Source organism: Cervus elaphus, chromosome 15, assembly GCF_910594005.1.
Source record: "Cervus elaphus chromosome 15, mCerEla1.1, whole genome shotgun sequence".
NCBI lineage: Eukaryota > Metazoa > Chordata > Mammalia > Artiodactyla > Cervidae > Cervus > Cervus elaphus.
The window spans coordinates 8,810,040-8,822,500 of NC_057829.1; the positions used below are offsets into that span (position 1 = coordinate 8,810,040).

At 46.6% G+C, this 12,461-nt stretch overlaps 1 protein-coding gene and 1 pseudogene across 10 annotated transcripts in view; one reads left to right on the forward strand and one right to left on the reverse strand.

The window, feature by feature from the left end:
- The first annotated feature begins 4,818 nt into the window (after positions 1-4,818).
- Positions 4,819-12,461, forward strand: part of SIPA1L2 (signal induced proliferation associated 1 like 2) — a 231,930-nt gene continuing 224,287 nt past the window's right edge. For 9 of the 10 annotated variants that reach the window (XM_043925426.1, XM_043925431.1, XM_043925432.1 and 6 more), the window contains exon 1: positions 6,815-7,077. The gene's annotated coding sequence lies outside the window, so the exon portion shown is untranslated. Of the gene's footprint in view, positions 5,075-6,814; positions 7,078-12,461 lie in introns of those variants that run through there. The other variant, XM_043925427.1, reaches the window with a different exon arrangement.
- Positions 5,105-12,461, reverse strand: part of LOC122709184 — an 18,125-nt pseudogene continuing 10,768 nt past the window's right edge.

The window sequence follows — 12,461 nt, forward strand, 5'->3', positions numbered from 1 at the left end:
TGTGTGTGCTTATACACCTTTCCTGTATTCAGTTATTACCTAGCAGCAGCGTGCGTGCTGCTTTTCCGTGCGATTATAGGCGCCATCTAGTGGTGAAGAGCGGCAGCTGCTCCTAGAACCATTCAACTTCTATGTTAATTATTATTACTTTTTTATTTCTTAAAGGTAGAATCCAAAACATTGCTTAAAGAATACTGTTAAGTCCCAAGCAGGAATACAACTTGCAGGATTAAGGTATAAACTTTTGGGACTCTCCGACAGTCCAGTGCTTAAGACTCTGCTTGCCAATGTGAGGGGTGTGAGTTCTATCCCTGGTTGGGGATTCCACAACCCACAAAAAATCAAAACCATAAAACAGGAGTAAAATTGTAACAACTTAAACAAAGCTTAAAAGAACTGTGTAGTCTGTCCACCTGCTCCTTTATTCATTCATCGGATATTTATCAAGCCCTTCCCCTGTGCTAGCTTTGGTATGAATGACTCGAAATAAAATCCCAGTGCCGACATTAAACAGTAAGAGGAAATGGTAAATGTTGGTGGTCCACTGTGTTTTTGGCACTCACTAATACCCCACATCATATGGAATCATCACCATGGCTCTCTGAGGTATGACTGTCCCCGTTTTTCAGGTAAGGAAAATGGAACTTTAAGATATCACTTGTCTATAGTTCTGTATCTAAGAAGCTTGCAAACCAGATTCAGAGCCTGCGTTTTCTGACATCGAAGTGGGTGAGCTCCTAAAAATCGACAGTTCAGGCTACAAAAGATAGGACAAAGTGGGAGAGGTTTTTGAGTTACATACAGTTTAGGCCATTTTGTTTCTTTTTTCTTGAAGTGAGATGAAGCAAAAAAGCAGAAGACCATTTTAAGGGTGGTGAAGTTTGTGCAAGTCATTTAGCTGTGGGTCTGGACTGGAGAAGGTAAGGGGTAGAAATGTGAAGAGATGTGGCCAAGAGTTTGAATCATCAGAAAAGAAATAATCCATCTGTCTTGGACGATTCTTGGAGATACATTGGATTGGGAACATAACAACAGAGACCAACATATAGGAAGGATATTAGTCCCTAATCTTTGATCACTCCAGCCAGTATTGCCTTTCCAGATATCTATAGCACCTGTCTATACAGCATGACCTTTTTTAATGTGTTGCCTTTCCACTGTTCTTCAAATTGTTTCCTATGTGAAAATCCCAGCTCAGCTCTCTCATAGTTCCTTGAGGACAGTCTCATTATTTCTGTGTAATAATCTTCTGTTGGAGAAGGAAATGGCAACCCACTCCAGTATTCTTGCCTGGAGAATTCCATGGACAGAGGAGCCTGGCAGGCAGCAGTCCATGGGATCACAAAGAGTCGACACAACTGAGCAACTAACATTACTACTACTACAGAAATAGACTTGCAGAAATGAGTTGGTTTTTTTTTTTTTTTTCTAATTATTAAGTGGGTTTCCTCTTAGCTCCTGGGGATAATATATGACAACAGCACACTGTTTAATGACTCTACATTATTCTACTGGGTTCCATTTGAAGAGGAGAGGAACATGTGTTTATTTTTATCAGCACTATTGGCACAGTCATGACCAGGGTCAGTAACCCAGCTTTTTGAACTGCAGCTTAACTTTTTTTGAAATTGCTGCAGAACTTGGCACTTCTTGTTTTGCTTCACAAGGCCATATCCTACCAAGTTTCTGATTCCATTTGGAAAGAAAGGTGAAGCATGCCCAGCGCGTGTCCACATGGGAGGGCTTCTCCTCTAAGAAGAAAACAGGCCTTGCCACAGATTAGCCACCCTATCTACAAGTGTTTGTTACTGAAGTGAATCAGCCTGTGCTAGACTTCAGGGCGCAGCTGTCTCCACGGCGCGCCTCGCACAGCCACTTCCCGCGGGCTTGCCCTCCGAGCTTCCTCTTGCTGGGAGTGCACCCTTTCCCCCTCCTGGCTCAGCCAGTCTGATGCCCTGGGTGAAGCCTTCCCCGTGTGGCCCAAGCTTTTTTGCCCGCAGACAGTTGGCTCTCTTACTCTGCCTCTGGGCGCCTCTCATTGGTGGTCCTGGAGCAACCTCTCATGAACTTCATGTGCTCCAGTGTACAGCCCTTTGGAACCTTCCAGTCTAACATAATGCACTGAGTATAGCATGCAATTAATACTTATTTGTTGCAAATTATGAATATTCATTTGACTTAAAAGAAATACTTAAAAAAGAGAGTTGACTTTAAAAGAAATACTGTTAAAAACAGAGTTAAAAATACTTTTAAAAAGCTAGGGAAGGGAAAAAAAAAAGAAATGAGGGTGGGACCCGAAAGCTTTACTTAGACTTAGCTATTCGGGACTATTACAGTACATGCATATCATCTGTAAGCAGAATCTTTCTGGAGTGTGTCAAGGAAGTCAAACTCCCGTTCCGCTCAATTCAAAGGTAAATAGATCCGAGTACCAGCCAAGGTCAGCCAACAAGCTCAAAATCTTGGAATGGGGTAGACAGCTGGTATGTCTTTGAACTGTGGGCTTCTTTTACACCTTTTAGAGGAAGATAGGTAAGATTGATGTTGGAGTTATTTCAGAGGGAGTTGATGTGCTGATTCAGAATTGTAAAGAGCATTACTCCCTTGAGTTTGTTGCTTTAGGAACTCTTAGGGTATTATGAATTCATAGGAGAAAAAAGACTTGAAACACAGAAGTGAGGCTTAGAGAACAAGGGAGTCTTGACCTGAGGGAAGGTGGAGGTAAAGTGATGAAATTCAGGATTGTTCACTCTGGCTTTTAGGCAAATACATTTTCATACTTCAGAGTTGATATTCTTCTTTAAAACTTCAGGGAAGTTTATAGCTTTAATAGAAAAAAGAATTTTTTTTCAGTAAGATATTCTAAGGCCAAAATGATGAAGTGATGTATTAATGCACGCATGCATGCGGGCTAAGTCGCTTCAGTTCTGTCCGACTCTTTGTGACCCTATAGCCTGCCAGGCTCCTCTGTCCAAGGCAAGAATACTAGAGAGGGTTACCGTGCCCTCCTCCAGGGGATTTTCCCTACCCAGGGATCGAACCCAGGTCTCCTGCATTGCTGGCAGATTATTTACCAGCTGAGCCACAAGGGAAGACCAAGAATACTAGAGTGGGTAACCTATCCCTTCTCCAGCAGATCTTTCTGGCCCAGGAATCGAACCGGGGTCTCCTCCATTGCAGGTGGATTCTTTACCAACTGAGCTATGAGAGAAGCCCACTTAGGGCATTTCAATTTGAGTTTGCAAGACTAAAGACCAAATCACTTTGCTGTACACCTTAAACTAATACAACATTGTTAATCAATTATACTCCAATATATAAAAGATGTTAAAAAACAAACTGGCCTACGGCTAACGTTTATATATATATGAAATTAACCACTGATGTCCTCTCATAAGATTTTGGACATGCCTGGATTTCATATCTTTAATAGTTCAGTTATGCTTGATGCACTAATAAATTTCGTCTACAGGCACTTTGCTTTAAACTTACTGTAGACACATTTTAAAGTAAGGTATGTCAGAGCAGTCCCCTCATCACTGGTTGTATTTATAGTTTTTTCATAAGCATTGTTTATTTTCTATCAAAATAGGTTTTGGTTGTTGATCAAAAATAAAATACAGGCTTCCTTAGTAGATCATTACGGACCTTAAGGAGTAAGTCAAAGCTTCTTCCTCATCTATCAGACAGTGGAGGGTGCAGCCTCAGCACCAAGAGCCACCTTGGAGACAATCCGCAGCCTGGCGCAGTCACTGCCTTAGGAGTCCAAAGGCTGAGGGCGTGTGGCTCTTTTCCTCAGGGCCCTTAGAACTGTGGGGAAAACGAGGACACGCGCAGTTCTGTGAAGAGTGAGAAGCACCGTGGTGTGAAGGCGGAGGTCTGTTCTCCCTCGGCTCCTGCAGGAGGTGTCCGTCCATGGCTGCTCCTGTGTCCACACCTCTAGTAGAGTGTCTGCCATGTGTGGGCATGCCCGCAGGTGAGAGGCAGAGCTGATGAAGGGCAGGGCCTAGTCCTCTGCACGTGTATATCCCCAGCGCCTGTTGGAACATCACAGGGTCTCCAGACATGTTTGTTAATAAAGCGCAAACTTGGTATATACTGCTAATGAGGTGACAGGAGAACACAGAGGTTTGGTCATGTCACAATATTGCTCTCTGGCATGTCTTATTAAACGCATTCCCATATTGCATAGCCCTCTTTTACAGAGATATAAAAGGCTGTACAATGTTTACATGCTTTAGATCACAGAGAAATATAGCATGGGAGGGACCGCCCCTAACTTTTAAGAGGGTTATGTTCTAGGGTGTGTTTGGGATAGGGAAGTACTGAGAACATTATCTCTCCAGGAAGAACCTCCAGAAAAGGAGGAACTGATAACTCTGAATCCAGTCTCAGGGAACACAATCTGAGCAGCTGGGCCACGGTGAAGCCGGCTCAGGAAACCCAGCGGTGGGACTGGAAGGTAAAGTAGCCTCTGCCTAGCAGTCTATTCCTGTTACTGAACCTTTAGGCACAGTCAGCTCCAATATAGCTTCAGAAGTCCTCAGAGGTCCTTTAATCTTTTAGCAACCAATTCAAGTGTCGAGCAAATTACATAGTTTCAAGATAGTTTCAGGTAAAGCTTCCTGGGTGATCAACATGTCCTAGCAAAGTAGAAAAGGTGGGTATAAAAAGTTCATTTTCTCTTCATCGAGATCAAGATCTAAGAGCATTTCTCCTTTGGGTGGAGGGCGGCCTGGAGGCGGAGTGGGCGGGCCCGGGGGCTGGGCTGGGGAGCCTGGACCGCACGCCTCTCCAGCCCCCTTCCAGGCTCGGAAAGGTCTGTTCTCCGCAGCATTCCTGCGCGCCGGCGTCGCCTGACCTCCCGCATGTTTCTCAGGGCATCCTCCCACCCCAGCTCCTGGGGGCACAGGGCCGCCGGGGACGTCTGGGGAGCCCTGGGAGCGGGCGCACGGTAGGGCTCGCCCCTGCTGCCGTCTTCTGTGATCCAGCGATGCGGCGATCCCGGGGCAGGTGCCTGCGTAGGACCCGGCAGCTCTGTCGTGGGCCGGCGACGCCCAGCCTCTCCTGGGAGGTGTGTGTGTGGAGGGGGGTGGGGGTTTGGGAGTGTAGGGGGTGGGGACCCTGCGCCGTGGGGGTGGGGTGGGGTGGGGCGCGATTCCGGAGAGTGTACAGGCAGGGACACTGCCAGGGGGCGGCGCGGAGCCAGATTCGAGGGTGTCTATGTGTGTGTGTTTCTCACTGAGTCTTTGATCAGGTCTTTATTCCAAATGAGCTGTCCAAAATGAGTTGACCTTCAGGGGGTAAACACAGACAAGTTTGTGCAGCCGGATTCTTCTCTTCCGTGGTGGGTTTTCTGCGGGGCTTCCCAGTGGCCGGTGTCTTGCTTTCTGCAGCCTCCCCCACCCCCACGCCTCCGCCGACCCCCTTCCCTTCCTGCCCCCGCCCCCCGCCCAAGACTTCTTCAGTTTCTTTACAAATACAGCCTCCTTTCCTTTCTTTCCTACTGAAATCTTCTTGCCTGGAACCCCTCCCCATCTGATCTGGCTTCTAGGGCCACTGCTGCCCTAGCCTCCTGGAGGTTTGATTCTTAGCCTGCCCAGGTGCATGGCTTTTGCACGCGGGTTTAGTTAGATTCAACATAATTCTCAGGCTTTTCAGTGGATTCTTTTTCAGGACCCTGCGATGACTCTCCTTGCGTGGTGCTCTGGGACTTTTCAGAATTCTCCCAAGGTCTGTGTTGAGCATCTCGTGCATGGGAAGGTTGTAGTTACTCTTGAAAGAGTCAGGTGCCACACAGATCATTTCACTTGCTGAAAGCAAATTCGAAACGGTGCCCACCAGGCGGAAGTTTCAAAACGTTCAGTTTGTCTACATTAAGCAGAGTAATTCCTTTATGAAGCGAAGGGAGAATTAGGGAGCCAGCGATGTTCCTCAAGGCCTTGATACCATCTTCCCAATGATACGAGATGCCGGGTCCCCTGCCGTTCGCACACCATGGTTTCCCAGTTTGCGATTGCCAGCGCTCATCTGCTCAAAGACAGAGACCTACTGATATTATTCCAGGCCTTACGTTTCTGAAGAAGCCAAACAGCCCCCTTCCTCCTCTCATCGCCTTCAACATCATCTTCAATCAACAAAGGAAGTTCAGACTTCCTCAACACGGTGACCTTTAGCCGTGACCAACCCGGTAAGGCCGAGGCAGCCAGGGAAAAGCAGATGGCACACCACTGCGGGGCCACCGTGCCAGGTTTGGTTGGCTCAACGTGCGGGCCCCACGACGCGTCAATTTCCCCAGTTAAGAATCACATTTCTCAAATTGTAGGAATTAAAAAAAGATTATGTCTTGCTCAGTAAGAATTTTCGGCAACTGTCGCTGAGAACCCAGTAAGACGCCAATTACGACATCACTGCAACAGATTTCGGGATTTTTAACTTATCGCTGCCAGAGGGGCGAAAACAAATCCCAAGGAGGACGGCTACAGCGTTCCCGGACCGCGGGTGCAGGTAGGCTGCCCCTCGCCTGAGGCCGCGGGCGCCGCGCCGCTCGCAGCCCCCTCCCCGCAGGAAGAGCGCCGAGCCCCTCCCGGCCGCGCCGCTCCAGTGCACCGCGGGGCCTGGGAACCGCGCACCGGCTGCGCCCGGAGCCCCGTGGGGCGGCGGGAAGGACGGCGCCGGCTCCCAATCGCGGGGCGGGGCCGAGGGGGCCGGCGGGCGGTGGCCAATGGGAGGCCGCGGAGCGGACGGGGGGCGGGGCCGCCGGGCGGGCGGGCCGCGGCGTCGGGAGCCGGCGCTGCAGAGTGGGAGCCCGGGAGGAGCCGGCGGAGCCGGAGGAGGACGGAGGAGGAGGAGCAGCGCCGCGCCCCCGCCCCGACCGCCCGCCCGCTCGCTCGAGCGCAGGCCGATCGCTCCAGCCGCAGCCGGCGGGTCCCGGCCGCCTCCCGCCGGAGCCCGGCGCGGGCAGGGTCCGGGCCGATGGGCAGCCCCGGGCAGCGGCGGGCGGCGAGGAGGCGGCCCCGGTAGGCGCCGCCGCGAGCTCGCGGGCTGCAGCAGGTCGCGGTGGACTGCGTCTCCGAGGTGCGTTCCGGGCGACGAGCGACGGGAGGCGAGGCGGGGTCCGCTCGGGAGTCTCCGGGTCGTGTCCCAGAACCGTCCCGAAGTGAGGGGCGGCCCTTGGGGGCGCCTCGGGGGGCCGACCGCGCGGCCGGGGCGCGGGGCGGGGGTCCGACTTGGCAGATGTGCCCGCGCTCCGGAGCCCGGGGTGAAAGAGGAGCTGTCGCCGTTCGTTCTCAAAGTTATCGATCGGCTGAAAGGTTATCCCGGTCTCGTTGACGCGAGCACTAAACGAGGACTCTCCGGGCGCGCAGCGACTCCTCCGTGACTAACCCGAGAAAAGAGAGAAAGGTTGCCCGGCGCGGCTCCCCGGCGCGCCGGGCGGGGTTACTTGCTGAACTTGCTGCGGGGTTTATTCCCCGGGAAGGCGGTGTGCCCGGGGCGCGAGCCCTCGCGGCGCCCGCCCCTCTTTGTAAGGTCCCAAGCGGCCAGCGAGCGCCCTTCCCTGTGGCTCGACGGCTCCCAGGCTCCCCTGGGTCCGCGGCTCGCTCCATCCTCTGCTCCCGGTCCTGCTTGGGGGCCCGCCTATCCTTGAAGCTAGTTTGGCCAGGTCCTGGGAGTATCCCCTTGAGCACCTACAGATTAATTTCAACCGCACCGCAAACCCAAAGAATCAATCTCGGTTCATCATCTGTGAGCGAGAGCCGATGCTTCGCGGGAAGAGAAAACAAGTTGGCATGGCCCCTCTGGGAGATATTTGTCATCATTAACCTGCTTCAGTTAAATTAATTCAGCCCAAGATGACTCCAGCGTGAGTATTGGAAACATCAAGTGCATTGGCCTCGGAATTGTGGTCACCAAAAACCTGATTTTGGCCAAAACGCGATTGTAGACTTTTTGAATTTTGTTTAGATTAGATACGGTTTTTTTTATAAGGATGGCCTTCTTTTTTAAACAAAGAATTTTGGTGATTCTCATAGGTTTGCTCAGTAAGTTCCAAATAGTCACTTAGATTTTTCTTTTCTTTGCCTCTTTTGTCTGCAGTTTTCATTTCTAAATGTTAACACTAGATGGCTTTCTTATGACAGGCATTTAGTAAACTGCGCTTTTGAGTTGGCTGTCTGCAATCCAGGTTGTAATTTTTCCAGTTTTACAATCAGTAATGGGAGAAAAAAAAAATCTCCAAAACTGTTGCTTTCTTTGAAATATATTACTTCCCTGTAAAACTAATATTTATGTAGATGTCATAAAGTGGTCTGTTACTTCTGGTGTTTCTAAAGATGTATTTCAGGAGACAACTTGGTTACTGTTTTTAGTCACAAATTTAAAGGATGTCTGTCTTTACTTGAAAAATTTAAAGTTCTACGGTGAGACTTATTAATTCTATTTATATAACATTTCTACTAAGGATGTTTTCTGCTTACTTTAGTAGCTGGTTGCTTGATTCAAAACAGTATAAAAGAATGTAATTCATGAGAAAGTGCAATCTTTCTTGAGTTTTTGGTATGCGTAATATTCATTCTTTCTAAAGACTCTGTTGAGGGACTCTGCATTTTAGGGAAGAGATGTTGTTGCATTATACATGTGTGGAGTCAAACATTGTGTTGGGGCCATTTTTATTTTCCCAACTGATATTGGGTGTTTCATTTCTAAGCACAGCCCTTTTTTCCAAAGTACCATGACTTGTAGTTGGCCATTTAGGTAGCAGCAGGTTCTTAATTTTGTGTTTTCAGGACTTTTTCTCTGAAGTAAGACCATGGCAGCCTGTCCAAATCTTGCCTAGGTAGGCAGACTTATTTAGAAGCTGGAGAAATATCTCAACATTTCTCATAGCTGTTACTTATTGTGTGTGTGTGTCTTACCCAGCTTATAATATGATGTTAAATTTGTTGGTTCTAAATTAGAGCATATTCACAAATAGCTGAAGAAAAAAAAATAGACCTCTCTCTCGCAAACATCTGGGAAGTAGGGAATGAAATGAAATCAGAAACAGCTTTTATCAGTACCCACATGCTACCTATAGATGGGGTGAAATGAACTTGGATAAGAAGCAGTGTAAGCATTTGGTGTAGAAAATAAACCAAAAGATAAATTGCAGGTGTGGAAGTGGAGCTTCTGGCTTTATAGTATGGGCTGCACATTTTCCCTGGTTGATTTAAGTGTAAATTTTCCATCAAGTGCTTTTGATGTGTTTAAATCTTAGCCTTTCTCAAAGAGCTATAATTTTCTGGAATGAAAGAAGGAAATTGTCAGCATCATGATTTGACTTTTATGGTACTTATTGTAGTTAAAGCTGTGTAATACAGTTTGTAAGTTTTGTTTTATTTTCTTTTGAGACTGGAATGGTATTTAGAAGGGTTCCCTGATACCTGAGCTTGATAAACACCTGTCCACCTTGAGGGATCTCTTTACCTGAGGTCAAAGGGTTATACGGTTATTCTTTTTGGAAATCTTATTTATTCTTCAAAGTGAAAATATAATAGCGAGATATCTTGAAAGGGCAATGGTCTGGTAACTGAAACTGGTTTTAGAGTACTGTGTTTGGCCATGAAAACTAGTTTAAAGGGGTTGTGTTTCCTGCATACTTTCCGAAGAACTGTGTGTTTATGTAGATATAGCCCCCTAGTCCCCAGTCATAATTGATAGATGCAAAGGGTTTTTGTGTGTGTGTTTTTTTCTTTTTTGAGATTGAGGAAGGCATTGTGTCTTTGAATTTATGATCTGCTTAAGGTGGTGGTTTAGGATTACAAATCCCTTCAAAGATTTGAAAGATTTGAATGTTGAATTTGAAGAAAATTTCTATTATTGTCAACTGAAAAGCAAAGTTTTTTTTTTTTTCTCTCCTCCTGTTTTGAACTTGAATGAAATACGAAGTACATGCCTAAAGAATATAGGGAACCATGTTCCAGATTTTCTCCTTCTATTAATGAACCTGTTCCCTTGCAGGGCGAAGTGACAGGAACCTCTGGCTTCCTGCTTCTAGGGTCTAGCACTGATGAGTTTGGATAAAGTTTTTCCATGATCCGTTTCAGCACCAAAATTTTAGGTTTCTTTAATGTTTTAAATAAATGTATATATAGAGTAATGAACATGACTGATTGGGATAGCTTATATTTTTTCATGCTTGTCTTTTCTTTCTTTGATTTATAATAAGTTGGCATGGTGGTTTAGTGCCTGCCAAGCAGGAGACCTAGGTTCGATCCCCCAGTTGGGACGACCCCCTGGAGAAGGAAAAATGGCAACCCACTCCAGTATTCTTGCCTGGGAAATACTAGGGACAGAGGAGCCTGGTGGGCTACAGTCCATGGGATCACAAAGACATACATGACTTAGCAACTAAACAACAAAGCTGGCACATGAACATTCATGAGAGTTATACCTTACTTAGTTTACACCTGAAAATCAAGGATTCAGAAGTTGCTTTTCTGTTACAGACACATTTAGCCGTGACTTCCTTTTGAAGGAAGGACAACAGTGTGATAGGAATTAAATGCCTCATAAATTCAGAGATAAATTATTTTGATCCTTTGTGAATTTGATTCATAAACTTTGGTTCCAAAGAGTGGTCCAAGGAAGCCAGATCTTACAGTAGAGGTTCTGTTTCTTGGGAGGTTTCACATTTAGTGTAACCCAGTTCCTTTATGTATGTGTGTATGTGCACGTGCATGCGTGCTAAGTCGCCTCAGTCGTGTCTGACTCTTTGTGACACTATGGACTATAGCCCACCAGGCTCCTCTGTCTATGAGATTCTCCAGGCAAGAGCACTGGAGTGGGTTGCCATTTCCTTCCCCAGTGGATCTTCCCAACCCAGGGATCGAACCAGCCTCTCTTATGTCTCCTGCATTGGCAGGCAGGTTCTTGACTACTAGCAGCAACTGGGAAGCCTCTTTGTGTGTCTGTGTGTGTTGTAGTAGTATTAGTTGCTCAGTTGTGTCCCAGCCCAGGGATCAGGTGAATTCTTAACTGTCTGAGCCAACAGGAAAGCCCCATGTGTGTGTATGTATATGTATATGTATATGTGTGTGTGTGTGTGTGTGTGTGTGTGTGTGTATCTTTTTTTGCTCCCCATACAACGTTGTATAGCTAATTTGGGTGATAGCAAGGAAGAAGATATGTGGTAAGTTGAGTTTTGTTGTCATAGTATCTCTTTACCACAAAAATCCATAAGGTTATCCTTTCATGTCATTCCTATACTTTTTGTTTCTATCTACTTCTAAAATTAAAAATCAGAGACAAAAATTAAATTTTGCATGTTGTCAGATTTGCCGCTTTTTATGTTGCTACGTATATTGAAAATTAGCAGCAGCAATTCCTGTCTACTGTCAAGGTATTTCATCAAGGTACACTGATATACCAAGAAGAGAAGAACAACAAAAGGGAGGACATGTATGTATGATATCATTACAGACGTAAGGAAAGTTCTTCGTCCAGAGAGCACATAGGTTAAATTACTCCCACAGGCGTATATACCACCATACACAGATACTTTTCCTTTTGCAAAGATCAGTGAAAACTTCACTATGGACCAGGGTTTGGAAATCACTGACCAACTCAACTAAGCCTTCTTTGATGTTGGGGTCCCTTTATATACCCACACATGGCCTAGTAGGGAATGGAGAGTTCCACCCTTCTGATGTTTTGACCACTGGAAGGTGGTATTTTACCTGTCGAGTTGAATTCTAATTCTGCCTGTGAATAGGAATTCCATCCCCTTGGTGGCCTCCAGAACTAAGCCTTCTGTAGAGGTGTTCTAGTTACTCACGGGACAGTACCCATCCAGGTGAGGCCTGGAGCTGGTCTTCCCACTCACGACCTGTGCAGAGTAGAATAGGGGTGCCCTTCCCTCAACTTGCAGGTCCTATCAAGTTCACATTCACCTTTTTACTCAAACTCAGAGAGTTTCTTGTTCACGCAAACCTCTGGTTCTTAGTCACATGCTGTCTTGAAGCCATGTCTTCCTGTCCTGTGCTAATGCAAGACTTAGCCTTCATTGGACTTTGTCTAATTTTATCTTGGCTGATTCTTCCCATAGTGCTTTTGGGGATTTGATGCTATTATCAAAGCACCTTTGCCAACCTTTCCAAATAAATGCTGTCTGCACATTAGCTATCTTACCTAAGTTGCTGGCTAAACTGTGAATGGTGTCTCTGGAAGTTTCCTTCTAGGATTGGTTGTGAAGTGAAAGTTGCTCAGTCATGTCTTACTCTTTGTGACCCCAGGGACTATATAGTCCATGGAATTCTCTAGGCCAGAATACTGGAGTGGACAGATATCCTGAAAGATCATGTCAGGCCTTCTTTGTTGGTCTTGCTGACCAAGGTACTCCAAGAACTGAGTTCATTTTCAATGTGTCCCTAGTAGCTTGAACCATGCTCTGCATGGTGGGGAATTGAGAAATAGATGTTCAA